General features: G+C 41.8%; 1 long non-coding RNA gene across 1 annotated transcript; it reads right to left on the bottom strand.

Moving 5' to 3' along the window:
- Positions 1-943: 943 nt before the first annotated feature.
- LOC143269438 (uncharacterized) lies at positions 944-3,709 on the bottom strand. The gene is made up of 2 exons (XR_013045859.1): positions 3,599-3,709; positions 944-1,506 (listed from the first exon to the last, which is right to left on the bottom strand). It is a non-coding gene; the product is annotated as an uncharacterized LOC143269438 (long non-coding RNA).
- Between the last annotated feature and the right edge of the window lie 1,016 nt (positions 3,710-4,725).

Consider the following 4,725-nt stretch of genomic DNA (forward strand, 5'->3'; position numbering starts at 1 on the left):
GTATTTGTGGCCAAGTCAAACCAACCTAGCCAAGCTGAAGCAAAGTCCCAGATCACTTGATGTTTTCAAAAGTTTCTTTCTCCTCCTCCCAGGCACACGGGCAGTCCCCAACCTTCTTCCGGTCTCGGAGACTCTCCTCTGGACAGAGCTATCAAGCCTAGCTGTGCCCATGCCTCCCTTTCCTGCTCTGGAATATGGTGTTTGAACATCTAAGACCATTTCACCGACATCCCTTTCTCACTATTTTCGGTTTTTAACCATGATTACTAATCTAGTTTACAAGCAGGGAAACTAAAAAAATGTTAACCAATTAAAGGCAACTTTTAATGGCCAATTATACTCTCATAAGTACTAACTGAATTCAATATCATTTTGTTTAGGGTGCTGAAGACAACTCTGAACAGGACAGAAAAATCCTTAGTTCAGAAAAACAATCAACAAACCTGAAGTCTAACTTCATCCTCAGTAGCATAGTTCTGTTGTACCCAGAAAACTCTTCAATTTTTTTCATTTTTTATTTTTGAGCAGCATAGGAAGGTAATAGTTTCTCTTTGCTATGAGCTTGTGATGTTGAAGTTGGGCATTTGTTGACCTAACAAAACACTTGGAACCGAATGCAGCTCGAGAGCTGATTAAAAGTAAAGCATGTCTCCCTGTCTCCTGGTCTGAATGCTTCCAGTAAGGTTTGAATTTCCTCCTTGTTCCTTTAAGCCACGGCACGCAGCCAAGTCATTAACTTTCTGATAGTCTGTCCTCTGTGCTATCTGTTCCAGATCTGGACTCAGTGACTCGGGTTACGGAGCTGCCTTGATGGAGATGGGAATGGGCAAACATGGAGAGTCCTAAGTCTGAAAGGCCCAAGATGTTCCCCATGCCAGGAAAACAAAGGAAAATCCAGCAAGGTGACCTTTGTCCGCCTCTTTCAAATGCCTAGGTGTTCCTCCATTGTCTTCCTAGCCTGAGTTTTAAAATGTAGCAAACAGCAAAAATGACCTCTTCTGTGCTTGGCACTGTAAGTTTGGACATGTCTATAAACTCATCCAGTTACCATTACAACCATTGCCATGAAAATACACATTTCTGGACTGGATATGATGGCACACACCTATCATACCGGCAGTCCAAAGACTCAGGCAGGAGCATCACCAGTTCCAAGGCGAGTTGGGGCTAGACACAGTGAGACCCTGCCTCAAAACCAAAACACTGAACAAGCGAAACAAAAGCTGCCACTGTATCTGGCCTCTGAACCCTAACGGGGAACCCCCGTCAGTCTGCTGCCTTGCTGGAGCGTGCTGACGGTTAGAGACAGTCTCCTAAGTGGAATCTACCCTGTGAGGCTGGCCGGCTCCTTTCACTTGGCCTAATGACTCTGAGACGCGTCCAAGTTTCTGCATGATTCAATAGCTGGTTCTGCACAGCACTGAAGAGAATTCCATTGTTGAGATGTTCCACTGTTTGTTCCTCTTGGAGGACATTTATATTGATGTAGTTTCCGATTTGGGGTGACTATGAATAGAAGCAGTTATAAACATTTATGAACAGTTTCATTGGGGATGCACAAATGTTTGGGGAACATTTATTTTTCTGTGGTGAATATGTAGGACTGGGTTGCTGGATGTGGTGATAGATACATGTTTTACTTTACTTAAGGACTCTCAAGACTTCTTCCCCTAGTGACTGGATATTTTGCACTCACACTGGCAGAACACACAAAATCTATCCATTACATCACTGTAATTATTTTTTTAATTTATTTATTATGTATATAGTGTTCTGCCTGCATGCATGCCTGCAGGCCATAAGAGGGTGCCAGATTTCATTACAGATGGTTGTGAGCCACCATGTGGTTGCTGGGACTTGAACCCAGGTCCTCTGGAAGAGCAGTCAGTGCTCTTAACCTCTGAGCCATCTCTCCAGCCCCACTGTCTTTATTTGATATTCCAGTGTTTTTTTCATGTTGCCACTTTTACAAACACACTGTGATTTTAATTTACCTTTCCTTAATGACTAATGAAATTGTATGTCTTTTCATGTGCTATTTTTCATCCACGCATGCCCTTCTTTAGTCCACTTTACAATTTGATTGTTCCTTACTGTGTAAGTCTAAGGGATTTTTATACATCCTGGATAAAAGTGTTTTGTTGGAAATGTGATCTGTAAATATATCCTTCGAACATCAAGCTTTTATTTTTATTTTATTTTATTTTTTCGAGACAGGGTTTCTCTGTGTAGTTTTGGTGCCTGTCCTGGATCTTGCTCTGTAGACCAGGCTGGCCTCAAACTCGCAGAGATCTGCCTGGCTCTGCCTCCCGAATGCTGGGATTAAAGTTGTGCACTACCACAACCTGGCTAAACTTTTCTTTTCGTGCTCTAAAATGTCTTTTAATTAGCAGTTTTTTATTTGATGAAACCTATAAATTTCTTCTTTTATGGTTCAAGCATTCACTCTTTAAATTTCTGCATGTTTGTGTGTGTGATGTGTGCCTACTTATTGTGGAATATGATTTTAAGATGTTTACATTTGTTTATGCTGTGGAACATTTGTTTAATGATGCAAAGATGTGTTGCATTCTTTTATGTTGCATTTAACTCTGTGAAGCTGTGTTACTGTCCCTGTCTAAAACACCTGATTGGTCTAATAAAGAGCTGAACAGCTAATAGGAGGGCAGGAGAAAGGATAGGCGGGACTGGCAGGGAGAGAGAATAAATAGAAGGAGAAATCTGGGAACGAAAGAAGAAAAATCAAGAGAACACGAAGAGGAGACTGCTAGGGTCCAGCCACCCAGCCACGCAGCCAGCCTCAGAGTGAGAATGAAAGTAAGATATACAGAAGGAAAGGAAAAAGTCCAGAGGCAAAAGGTAGGTGAGATAATTTAAAGTTAAGAAAAGCTGGCAAGAAACAAGCCAAGCTAAGGCTGGGCGTTTATAAGTAATAATAAGCCTCCGTGTGATTTATTTGGGAGCTGGGTGGCAGGCGCCCAAAGAGCAAAGAGCCAAAAGAGTAAGAAAACAACAACACCTGTGTGCATGTGCGTAGGCACACATGTACAGGTTCACATGCATATGTGCAAGCGTGTGGAGGCCTTAGGTTCATGTTAAGTGTCTTCCTTGACTGCTCTCCACATCATCTACTGAGGCAGTGTCTCTCGCTAAACCCAGAGCTCAGCCATTCATCTTGTCCAGCTAGCCAACCTGTTTCTTCCATGGAGTGTTGAGTTTACAAGGGGGCCGTGTAAGTCTCTTACTCATGCACCAAGAACTTCACCCACCAAGCCTTCTCCCCATCTCCTTGCTCAAGCTTTTGCAAAACTCTTTCCTTAGCTTTAAATCATGAAGGTTTTTAATCTTGTTTTCTTCTAAAGGCTTTCAGGTGTGTGTTAAATATATTTTGTTTGTTTTCCTTTGCTTTTGTCTTAAGAGAGGATCTCACAGTGTATCCCAAGTGGGCCTGGAACTTGTGGTCCTCTTGCCTCGGCCTTCCAAGTGCTGAGATTACAAGCATACACCATGTCCACACACAAGTATAAACTTTGCAACCGTGTCTATAATGTATGTGGCATTTTTTTTTATTCTTTCAATGGATGATATGATGGATTACCTTGGATGATATTCCATGTTGGTCAATGTTGTAGTCACAGGATGAATCCCATTTGGTTGGGTTTTTGTTTGTTTCATTTTCATCTTGACACTAGTTAGAATTCAGTATCTAAGAAAAGGCAAACACAATTGAGAAAATGCCTCCATAAGACTGACCTGTAGGCAAGCTTTTGGAGTATTTCCTTAATCAATGTGGGAAGACCCAGCTCGTCGTAGGCAGTGCCACCCTGGGCAGGTGGGCCTGAGGTATATAAGAAAGCAGGCTGAGCAAACAATGATGAGCAAGCAGCATGCAGGGGTCCTCCATGACCTCTGCTTTAATTACTTCCTTGAGGTCCTGCCTTGGTTTCCCTTAATGAAGCCAAGAATGTATAAGCCACATAAATCATTTCCTAACAAACTGCTTTTGGTCATGGTGGTTTTTGTTGTTTTGTTTATTTTAGTTTTGGTTTTTCGAGACAGAGTTTCTCTGTGTAGTCCTGGCTGTCTTGGAACTCACTTTATAGACCAGGCTGGCCTCGAACTCATAGAGATCCACCTGCCTTTGCCTCCCGAGTGCTGGGATTAAAGGTGTGCACCATCACTGCTTGGTTGGTCATGGTGTTTTTTCACAGCAATAGGAACCCAAACTTGAAGACAGTGTGGTGTGTTCTCTTTACTATATATTGTTGGGTTTCATTTCCTTGAGGGGTTGGGCATATGTTTTCATATATGAAACATTGAAATATGAATATTGGTTTGTAGTTTTTTTTTTCACTGCCTTTAGTTTCCTTATCAAGGTAATGGTGGCCCTAAAATGGTCTGCTAGGTAATATTTCTTTGTCTCTTATTTTCCTGAAAAAAGTTTATGAAATAGGATTCTCTCTTCTGTGTTACCTGTTTGGTAGACTTTACCAGGAAAACCATCTGTAACTAGAAACTCCTTAAATTTTTTAGGTCTATTAACTAAGAATTAAATTTTCTTTAAATGTCGTAAGACTGTTGAGACTATCCATCTCATCTTAAGACAATAGTTGGGGGCTGAAGAGATAGCTCAGTGGTTAAGAGCACTGACTACCCTTCCAGAGGACCTGGGTTCAATTCCCAGCACCCCCATGGAGGCTCACAACTGTCTGTAACCCCAGTTTC

The sequence above is a fragment of the Peromyscus maniculatus genome, chromosome 18 (genome assembly GCF_049852395.1).
Source record: "Peromyscus maniculatus bairdii isolate BWxNUB_F1_BW_parent chromosome 18, HU_Pman_BW_mat_3.1, whole genome shotgun sequence".
NCBI classification, from domain to species: Eukaryota; Metazoa; Chordata; class Mammalia; order Rodentia; family Cricetidae; genus Peromyscus; species Peromyscus maniculatus.